The sequence below is a fragment of the Schistocerca gregaria genome, chromosome 2 (assembly GCF_023897955.1).
Source record: "Schistocerca gregaria isolate iqSchGreg1 chromosome 2, iqSchGreg1.2, whole genome shotgun sequence".
NCBI lineage: Eukaryota > Metazoa > Arthropoda > Insecta > Orthoptera > Acrididae > Schistocerca > Schistocerca gregaria.
In genome coordinates, this window is record NC_064921.1 from 255,537,358 (window position 1) to 255,549,235 (window position 11,878).

At 37.7% G+C, this 11,878-nt stretch overlaps 1 non-coding gene across 1 annotated transcript; it reads right to left on the minus strand.

The window, feature by feature from the left end:
* Positions 1 to 267: 267 nt before the first annotated feature.
* Positions 268 to 342, minus strand: Trnas-cga (transfer RNA serine (anticodon CGA)). Its single transcript has one exon. It is a non-coding gene; the product is annotated as a tRNA-Ser (tRNA).
* Between the last annotated feature and the right edge of the window lie 11,536 nt (positions 343 to 11,878).

Sequence of the window (11,878 nt, forward strand, 5' to 3'; positions counted from 1 at the left end):
CTGGAAATTTTGTCCAAGCCTTTCTGCATTTCTTCATGATCGTCCATTTCTTAGGTATACAATAGGATCGTCAATAAATTAACACTCTAAGCAAAAAAAGAAAAGCGCACACGATGGTATTATCTGAATGGGGTGGAAATTGGCAGATGTTATGTACAGTGCATAGACAAACAAATGATTACATTTTCAGAAAAATTGGATGATTGAGATTTTCATTCTGCAGCGGAGTGTGCGCTTATATGAAACTTCCTGGCAGATTAAAACTGTGTGCCGGACCGAGACTCGAACTCGGGACCTTTGCCTTTCGAGGGCAAGTGCTCTACCAACTGAGCTACCCAAGCACGGCTCAGGCCCCGTCCTTACAGCTTTACTTGTGCCAGTACGTCGTCTCCTACTTTCCAAACTTTACAGAACCTCTCCTGCGAACCTTGCAGAACTTGCACTCCTGAAAGAAAGGATATTGCGGAGACATGGCTTAGCCACAGCCTGGGGGATGTTTCCAGAATGAGATTTTTACTCTGCAGCGGAGTGTGCGCTGATATGAAACTTTATATTGGATGATGTATTCAAGAGAAAGAGCATCACAAAATTGAGCAAGTCAGTAATGAATTGGTCCATCTGTGGGCTCTAGGCAAGCAGGCACTGATTTCTAGAATTGTTGGATGCCCTCCTGAAGGTTATTGTGCCAAATTCTGTCCAATTGGCGAGTTAGATCTTGAAAATCCCGAGCTGACTGGAGAGCCCTGTCCACAATGCTCCAAACGTTCTCAATTGGGGAGAGATTCAGCGACTCTGTTGCCAAAGGTGTGGTTTGGCAAGCACGAAAACAAGCAGTAGATATAATCACCGTGTCTGGGAGGGCATTAGCTTGCTGACATGTAACTCCACGAAGGACAACAAAACGGGCGGAGAATATTGTCGCTGCTCATTGGGGCTCATTTCGAAGAGGGGCTCGTCACTGAAGGCAATTCTACTCGAGTCCATGTGACTCACGCTGAAGACGTGTCTGGAGACACCCTGGGCAGTGGTGAGCTACCAAACTGACATCGCCAACCACACGGCCCGACATCCAGAAATTATGGTTTAGGGTGCCATTTCTTTTCACAGCACAACCCCTTTGCTTCTCATCCACGGAACCCTTACCGCACAGTGATTCGCTGACGATATTTTACGTCCGTTTTGTTGCCCTTCGTGGCAAACCATCCTGAGCTTACATTTCAGCAAGATAATTCCCGCCCGCAGACCGCGAGAGATCCCGCTGTTTGTCTTCGTGTCTGCCAACTCTGCCTTTGCCTGCAAGACCGCCTGATCTCTCCCCAATTGAGCATGTTTGGAGCATTACTGGCAGGAATCTATTTTTTTAGTACTCTTATAGTGCAGTTAATCCTGTGTGATGAATCGTTTATTTATTAACGTATTGAGTTCTATTAGTCAAATAGCTCTCGAGCCTATTTCATATTTTAGAAGAAACTCCGCACAATCGTAACGTGGTCAGCAGTAGACGAGACAACACAGTGTCGACTCCTTTTGGAAATCTAAGTTGACTTCTTTTCCTTCAAGGAATTGCAGCTAACGTCCTCAAATATTTGTAGGAATAATTTGAATCCCTGTGTTCCCCTTTAGTTTTTACCATGTGGAGCTCTATCAGGTACCATGTAGGTTGTTGCCGGATATCTCAGCACGTGTCCTATCGTACTGTCCCTTCTTCTTGTCAGTGTTATCCAAATGTTCCTCACCTTTCCAATTCTCCCGAGATCGTCCTCAAGCTAAGGCCAATGTTTGATAGTAGTAGACTTCTTCTAAACCATAGTACAATCTTCACTTGTCCTTGCCTGCTTTTCATGTCCTCATTGCTTCACGAGTTATATTACTTCCAACGCAGCAGAATGCCATCACTTTTTCCCCTTAGAGGTTCTCAGTTTTGATGTTTACTTTACCGCTGATCGCTTTTCTGCTAGTCATTATTTCGTCTTTCTTCGGTTCATTCTTAACCCATATTCTGTATTCATTAGAAAGTTTATTCAAAAAGCCCATAATTGTTCTTCATCTTTACTGAGGATACCACTGTCATCAACGAATCTTATCACTGATGTTCTTTCGCCACGACTTTCAATCCTACTCTTCAACGTTTCTTTTTTCTTCGTTATGGCTTCTTCGATGTATAGATTGAAAGGTAGGGATGAATGAGTGCATCCCTATCTTGCACCATTTTTAATTCAATCACTGCGTTCTTGGTCTTTCATTCCTATTCTTTCTTCTTCGTTCTTGTGTGTATTGTTTAGTGCCCTTCATTCCTTATAACTTACATTTATTTTCCAGAAAATTTCCAACTTCTTCCACCATTTCACATTATTGAATGCTCTTTCAAGGTCAACAATGCTTATGAACCTGTCTTGATTTTCGTTAAGTCTTGCTTCCATTATCAAGCACATCATAACAGCCTCTCTGGTGCCTTTACTTTCTCTGATGCCAAGCTGATCAATGTCTAACAGCTCCTCAGTTTTCTTTTCTGTTCTTCTGTACATTACTCTTCTTAGAAGCTTGAGTGCATGAGGTGTTTAGCTGATTGTCTGCTAGTTGTCGTACTTATCTGCCTTTGTGGATATTTCTGCCGAAAGCGATACTGATCTGTAATTAGGTGCATCCGATCTTTTTCTTTCTTGGTACACGGGAGTTCTTTTCCAGTCCCTAAGGAGTGTTCTACATCTGCATCTACATCCATACCCTACAAGTTGCCTTTGGTATGTGGTGGCAGTTGCTTTGTGTGCGAAAGTCCTTCATGGTGCACATCTGCTTCTGACAGCGTCATACACAGCTAAAGATGAATACCTATAAAACGAGTTCTTGTTGAGTTAATCGCTAAAGATCCATCAGGAGATTCTTTAAGTAAACTGGCAATAGTTTGTTAGCTTTACATATCGGCATCCTATAAGTGGCAAAAGCCGAAAAATATATATGCTTATTTTACGTAAAAACCGGACATTATGGAATATAAATGAATATCATTTCTGATAAAAACATAACAAAACATTTTATATGTTTTGTTGAGGAATCGTCAGAAAAGTAATGTTGACTGCCAAACTTATATTCTGTCTTCTACTGTTGTGGAAGTGGCAGACTGAAAGACTCACAGTGCAACAAAACAAGTATTCACTGAACTCTAATTCTGTTTATTGTAAACAGAACTGTCGGTATGTTTCATCTGGTCACATGTAAAAACGATAATCATCGCTTTACCATTTGAAATTTCACAGAAACTAGGTTAGCTGCACTACTACATCTGTAACAGCAATAAGTCAAATTTTTTTATTGTTAAAATCAGTGCTTGATTTCATTTATAAATGAGGAAAACTGCAGTTCTCAGCTCCACTCCACACAGCGCGTAATAACGGAAACTCTGCATTCTGCCCCATATCATGTGAGATATATTTTTGTTTTAGTGTAATTACGTCACGCGTAGTCTGTTATCTATGGTCTACGCTTACTATAAAGAAGCTTGTAGGATGTTCTGCTGCTGAGAACATACATCGCAATTTTTGATATTCAGAACAAAGTGGTGTCTCGTGCAAAAGACAATGGCAGCAGTTTGGTCAAAGCTTTCACGTTAGTTAGTTAACGTAATGCTTTTTTTTTTAGTTCTGTAACTTTCCAGTTAATTCTTTTAAGGACATTTGGCATGAAACTAGTGAAGCTGAAGTTGAGGCATTTGATAAACCAGAAGATATGGAGTTCGCTGAAAGAGCCACCCATCTCTGGGGAGAGTCTGAATGAATTCCCGTACAACTTGCCATCACATCTGCGATGTGCTGCACGTACACTTAATCTGGTAAGTGCGACTGCTGATTCCATCTGCATAACGATCCATAAGTGTGATTGCTGATCGCATCTGCATGGCGACACATAAGCTGTTTGTGATTCTTACTGCCACAAGATGGAACTGCACAGAAGACAGTGTTAAGTGTCTGGTGTCTGCAACAAGAAAATGCGGTCTAGATGCACTTGCATTGGGCTAGCAGGCTTTCGTAGATGTTGCATTTCTGAATGAATATATTGCAGTAAGTTTTAAATGTGACATAATTATAATATAGGTTAAAGTTAGGTTAACAGGACCTTTTTACATTTTATTTTCTGAATTTTTATTTTTCACGATAAGTAAATGTTTAACACATCATTCATTTGGTTGCTCTGTAAGAAATGTTTGAAAAATGTATTAGAGCCTAATCTAAATATTAACAAAAGCAGAGAGTAAAACATAACATAGTTGCAAGTGGTCCACTTACCTCCCTGCAGAAGGTTAACTGAGCCATACAGTGGGATTGGCTGGAACACTGTCATTATCATTCAGAAACAAAACCACATAAAAGTAGCCAATGACAGCACTCTAGTTAATACAGTATAATGAGGTACAAAACAATAATTTATGTGAGAATTCTACATTACAACAGCCTCCAAAAGGTTAATAAACAGCTAGTACAACATAACATCACTCAAATAACAATTGAAAACAACATATATTCATACCAAGCCGATCTTAATTAACATAGGTTAGGTAATTTTAATACACAGCCTCTTGTACAAAACTTCTTTTATGTGTCTGCATAAATTTCATAGTTCCAGTCATATACAAGTAAAATGACACCTGAACTGCATCTTTTAGAATATGAAAAAAACCTAGCAACATAATATCTGAAGACTGCAGATTTTTGGCTGAAAATGAGTTGTCATAGGGAACAGATCACATCCTTCAGACTCTTATGATTCTTCCAAGTCAAATACATTTTCCTTACATTTTTACCTTTTCATTTTAAACTATTTTCCTATAAGCCTATCACATCTCTTCAGTTTCTTTTTTTTCTGTTACTCTAGCTTCTTCATTACAACTGTTTTTGATGGAAATATATATCATAACCATTGATTTAGTTATCATAATTTGTATTTTTCCTGGAAGAGGGGCTTTGAGATGAGGCAGATCGTCTTCTGGAGATATTTCCTTGCTTCTTTTGCCATTGGAGGTAAAGTAGAAAGGAATGTTCACATCTACAGTTATGATCTTGTCAGAATCATCAACAGTGGAAGTAGATGGCAAATACATACTTAGGGTAAACAAATTGACAAAAATCATTTAGTCAGGTAAGCTGGCTGATAATCTTCGTGTCCAACAATATATCTGTTCAGTTGCTCAATACCACATGACTTACAGGGCTGCATATATTTCCATTAGTGATGGCAAGAGGTAATGCTCTGCCCAGTAGTCTACAAATATAATAGGTTGTGGCTGATTTCTCTGTGCTTGTTACAAGAAAAAAGTGCTGCATAATGGAATTTCTTGAAAGAAACAAAATTCTCAAATCAATTTGATGTAGCTTGGCTTGTGTAAGGTGTCACAGTAAGTAAAATAATACCATTGTTTTTTGCATACGATACTGGTGGTACACTTATGCAACTTTCGTGATTGTCCATAATTGTGAGTTTAGAGTGTTTTTGAGGGGGGGGGTATTCATGTTTGACTACTGTAGAAGTAAAAGCAGCTCACTATTTGTCAAAACTGAAGGGACACCATGTGAATGTGATCATTGAAGCGTACCTCAGAAAACACAAGCAGTATGCGTTCAGGAGTAGTTATTCCAATTATTGCCACAAGTGAATGTCTTCCATCACATGTAGCTTGTCAAACAGGTCTGCAGTCAGTGTGAAATCATACTTTCAGTGGCTGCTGCGGTCTCATCTACACTGCAAATGTCTTGCCGTTAAAACTTGTATTTTTCTTTAAGGAAAACCAGAATGATATCTAACACTTCCACATTTCCTCTGCACTGTTAGCGGCCATTGATGTAATTGTCTGTTCTGTTGTATGTTATGAAAGTCTGTTTTGTTTGATGAATGCCCTGAGCCACTCTAGTCCAGCTATGTGTTTCCTTTCCCAGTACTTTGGTACAGATTTTCCATCCTCTTCAGCAAATCCATATGCCAGAATTCTTGCAACTTTTTGGATAAACCTTAATTAATATTGTGTGCAGAAGTAGCACAGTCATATACTGTTCTTTCTACTTTTCTGAAAATTTTTACATTTTCATTTGATATCCTAAAATTGATGCCAGTTGCTAAAATAAAGCCGAACTGTGTATCATTTAAGGATTGACCTAGGAACGCTCGTGCTTCTTTCTAATTTCCATAACGAAATTTTTCATGAATTTGTTGACTAACTGTGTCTTTCAGCAACTCAATTACTGTTTTATTGTTGGCATTATGAATCCTGTAGGTCACAGTATGCCCAAGTCTAACGCTAAATAATGCTTTTGTTGTTGTGCACTAGGTGAGTATAGGTGTAAGTACAAGGTACATTTTTAGAGGCTCCAACTGAACCATTTACTAGTTAACCCCAAAAGTGTGGTTCACTTATCCCTGTACGCATCAGCAAAATATATTTTACAACACCATGACTTAAACCAAAAGAATGTTTAAAAATGAGGTATTCAATGAAATCATTAAAATATATTTTTAAAGGACATCATCATAAACATAAATTCCAGTCAGCGAGTAAAGAGAGAAGAAAAATAAAAATATCAAAAATATTTCTTCGAATTTTCCTAACTCTTTCATGGTCAATAAGACAGCAGCTACCTGTTTTTTTCCACAGAATATCATTTGAAGTGATGAAGGGTAGCGAACTTCAGATAAATAAATTTTCTAACAATTCAAATACCTGAATGTTCATTTTAATAGAGTAATTCTGTTAACTTCTATAGACAGTTCATTTCACTTTTTCTTAAAACATACACAATTTAAACATTAGTCTGTTTTGGTATTCATTAATTTTAATGTAATAAATTTCTTTCTAGATCATGAAGCCTATTGCTGTGGTTCTGATGATTTTGCAAGCTGAAAAGAGTATGTACATAGGGTACTTCCTTTTTACTATCAAATGTTTGCTGTGTTAATGCTCACAAAAAAATGACAGTTGCCTATTGTTCTGCAGACCTCTGTTAAGAGCCTTAATGGAAGGCATACAAAAATGGAAGGCATACAAAAAGATATTTGGCCACATCAAGCTAGATAAGAACTTAATCATAGCAGCAGATTTGATTTCAGGTCTAAAATTTTCTTGGTTGGAAGAACACAAGAAAGAAGAAGCTATTTCTTTCTTAAAAGAAAGAACTGTTCACATCCTGTAGCACAAACGAAGTGAAACATTGTCTCTGAACAAGAAATGTTTTTTCAATACTGTTTCTTCAGCAGAACTACCTAGAGTGTTGGCTGAGGCAACTTCATACCTCTCCAGTGATTCAACTGAAGTGAAATTTCTCATGGTCACCCTCTTATATAATGTACTGTTAACTGTTGTGTTCAGTGTCTTTTTCATGCACGAAGTTCCTCCCTATCTTCCTGTACCAGTGATGGTCGTTGCAATAACCAATCTTTCTCATTGAGACCACTAATAATCAGTGTGGGGGTGAGTAGGTTCACTTTTCCTTTGGGCATAACAGAATCAGCAAGTGAATGATGCCTGTTGAACAATGTACCAGTCATTAGATGTGAGAGAATGGAATGGGTAAGGTGGTAGTGAAGTGGGCCTGAACGGGTTGGAGTAGGGATGTTGCATTCTTCTGTATTGTACATTAATCAGTCTATTCTCATTTAATGTTTTATATTCTCTTTTAATTATTTTATGTTTACTCCATGTAGCCTATCTGTTATTAGGGTTCTTTAAGTTAGGTCATTTATCCACCAAACTGAAAATTAATTGTAGCTTGTAATTGTAATTTTACCAACTACTTTTTGAAAATATAACTTGTAATTGCAGATGAGTACATATTTTTCCATGTAACTGTGTTGAATCCAGTATTCTTAGTAATTTTGCCAACACTGAATACATCACATGAAATGATAGGTGGTTAAAATCTGTATGACCTAGTAGTTACAAAGTGAAACCATCACCTTAAAACAACTGATTGTTTACTTTCAGCCAATTTATTCTTGTGTCCATTGCTTAATATGACAGCAAAGGTTAATCTTGTGAACAATTTTAAAATTATGTTTCAAAGTGAAGCCACCTCCTTAAAAAATCAGAGAGTTTAGATTTTACCAATTTCTTCTTTTAATCTGTACTCACTATCATAATAAAGATTACTATCATGAAAAAGTTTAAAACTATATTTGTTTTCATATTGTTGGGATCCAGAGGATTGGCAGGTGTTGTAATGGCAAATTACATGCTGTACTAACACAGACACCTAAAAATCCTAAACTGACATGCATAGACCTCTTCCCCACACATGTGCTGAAGCATGACCTTTTCTCCAAGCACATAAAATTATATGCACTGAAAACTGTGACAAGTTCTCCCATAATATGAAGGATAGTCAGCAGCTGTATCCCTGTATTTGGCAAGCCCACAGCTATCTTGTCAGATAATGCAAGCTACTTCACTAGTCTGTGCTGCAGAAGCTTCTTGCAAGAGAATGATATAAAGCAAACACTGATATCAAAATATCACATTGGGGCAAGCCACACTGCGAGAACTTTCCAGGAATTAAATATATTTATCAGAACATATTGTTCTGTTAAACAGACAACCAGACTAAATTAGTTCAGTCTGTTTGAAGAAAGAGTGAGTAACCTCTCACACACTTCAAACCAACTGCACACCAAGTGGACCATCATTGAAAGCGAGAAACCATTGAATAGATTAATCCTTCGCTGAGAATATGTGGGATTGATATTTCTTGTAAGGACAAAATAGGACAAATAAAGCTGTCCAACGGCAAAAAAAATGGAAAAGGTTAGTAAGAGTACAAAGATTGAGAGTACTGATCAAAAACTATCCAAAATTCTCATGCCTAAATAAAAAGAACAAAAACTTATAAATGTTATACATAGGTCCATTTTAAATTCTTAAATTACTACTTCTTGGTGATTACTTATTGGTATATCCTGGAACAAACAGAAATAAAGGACTATATCCATATTAGGACTTAAAGAACTGCTTCTAGCATTGTTTTAGAGGTTAATGCTAAAATAATTGTCTATATTTTACACAGAGGTTCTATATATCTGTACATTTTACCAGTGGTATGAATAAATAGATATGGCATTACAAGATTAAACTATTTGCATTAGCACATATGTGACTTGTACAAATTATGTATATATGTGTAGTGAATAGCGTTTTCTTACTATGAAAGAAACCTTTTAGGATCTGTAGACATTAATAAAAATTAAGTTGTATTTTTATGTCAGTTAATGAATTATTTCTTGTGTATATGTTGTCAAAATTATAACCATAAAGCACATTTACCCATGTAATATTTTAAGTAATACAGTGGTTAAGCTAGTTGCTGTGCTGTCAGCAGATGAACTGCTTATGTACTTAACTAATTTGAGAAGAATGAAGTTCTAAAGATAATCATATACTTCCAAACCAATAAAACAAATTTCAGGCAACAAGTCTTGGTCACTATACAATAAGTTAATGTTATATTAAATTTGTCAGCTTTGAGCAATTCTAAGTTTGAGCAGAATTAAGATAGGTAGAGCGTTTAATTCAGAATGGATTTGTTGTTTAGATTCTTTTGCTTCACTTAGTTGTGCTGTCAGCTGTGCCTGAGTGGCTTTGGTGCAAGGGAGCCCAGTATCAAAATTATTGGTAATGGACAATATAGCATCATGTATTGCCTATGTCTGTACAAATGAGCCACCTGTGTTTATAAGGAATCAGACAAGGGTGTATGTATGACATACAGGGAGCAGTGTTGCTGTGAGGTTTTTCAGACTTATAGTTCATACAAGTTGTTCATGTTAGTATGTTAAATTCATTTGATCCTATGATAACGTGCAATTATGTAGAACTGGGGATGACAGACTCAAAATGTTATATTTTGAGGACACAGTATGTTCTGTCACATTTATATCCACAGACTGACAATGTGAACATTCAAGAGTTGGCTAATGAAGCAAAGGTATTGCAAACTGTGCAGATACTCAACATTGATATGATTACATATGTAAATATAATTATCTTTGTTTGATATAGGAATGTGAGGGCAGGATTATTGATGGCTTAAGTTTTCGTTGGCTCTTTTGCTTAAACACATATGAACGTTGAGTATATATATATATATATATATATATATATATATATATATATATATATATATATATATTACATGAACATCTAAAAGGAAAGGTAGGAAGCAAATTCCCAATTGGTAATGAAGCGAGTATTATCAAATGATGAATAGCAATGTGTCACCATAATGCGGTTTTATATTATGTATCGTATTTTAGTGATTCGCCGTTTTTTTTTTTAAATTTGGTCTCTGTCAGTGATCCTGTGCCTGATCGACTAAACAGTACTTGTAACAATTCATTAAATAAGTTTGACTAATTATTGAACTTCATAAATTAGAGTTTATTATTCAAAAGCTGACCTCAACTAGTGAAAGTAATTATTTAAATGCTGACCTCAGCTAGTGAAAATAATACCTGTTTTGAAAATTTGTTTTGCATTTAATGAGAAAAAAATTATTACTGATAAAAATTATGTTGTGTGATGTACTGAAGTTTCCATCTAAATTGCTAGTAACTGAGACAGTAAATGGTCACTTTCAGTACAGCGATGATTCGAACTTGCATCTTCATGTGATATTTCAATGATTAAATTCTCTTTGGCTTACAATACAATTAATTTGTTTAACGCCTTGAGAAAACAGATGGCACCTGCGAATGTAAGACAATTTATTTTGGCTTACGAATACGCCTCAAATTACAAACTTCCTTCTAACGAGACCATTAAATCAATGATCTTATTTGTTGTCGTTTATTACTTTACTTGAAGCCTATTTACGGAAATACCAGGTCGCTAACGCACGCCTATGTGATGCTCGACTCGGAACAAGTGTGTCCGAATCTTAATGGTGAATGAAATTCTCACTGTAAGCATGTGGCCAGCCGGCCGCTGTGGCCGAGAGATTTAAGGCGCTTCAGTCCGGAACCGCGCTGCTGCTACGGTCGCAGGTTCAAATTCTGCCTCGGGCATGGATGTGTGTGATGTCCTTAGGTTAGATAGGTTAAAGTAGTTCTAAGTCTAGGGTACTGATGACTTCAGATGTTAAGTACCATAGTGCTTAGAGCCATTTGAATCATTCGAAGTATGTGGCCGGTAAGGAAAGGAGATGATTTGCCGTAAAGTTCCTGCTCACCAACGGACTTCGTGCAGTGGTAACATCGGGCTGTTGGGCTTCTCTAGCTCTTGGATGGATGACCATCCGTGTCTGCACGGTGCTGTTAGCAAGCGGGATACACTCAGTCCTTGTGAGGCCAATTGAGAAGCTACCTGACAAAACTAGGGGCTCCCATCACGAAAACTGACAACGGCTGGGAGAGCGGTGTGCTGACCACACGCCCATCCATACCAGCATCTGCTGACGCCAATCGGCTGAGAATCACAAGGCGGCCGATCGGTAAAGTCAGACTTCCGAGGCCTGTTCGGACGGAGAGTAAAATTCCCGATTACCAGTCTTCGCGCCAGTGTCCTGGATTAAATTCCGTGCCTCTCCGCAGGGTTCCAAGAAGAGAAGGCAATGACATGTGATCCATCAGCCGGTAGTTCGCAGCACGTGGTAGTGAGGTAGCGTTCTCGCTTCCCGTGGCCGGGTTCGATTCCCGGCGGGGTCAGGGATTTTCTCTGCCTCGTGATGACTGGGTGTTGTGTGATGTCCTTAGGTTAGTTAGGTTTAAGTAGTTCTAAGTTCTAGGGGACTGATGACCATAGATGTTAAGTCCCATAGTGCTCAGAGCCATTTGAACCATTTGAACCATTCGCCGGTAGGGGTCGCCAAGCTCTACGGTCGCATTGCTGTTATTCAAGAGGAGTAGGCCA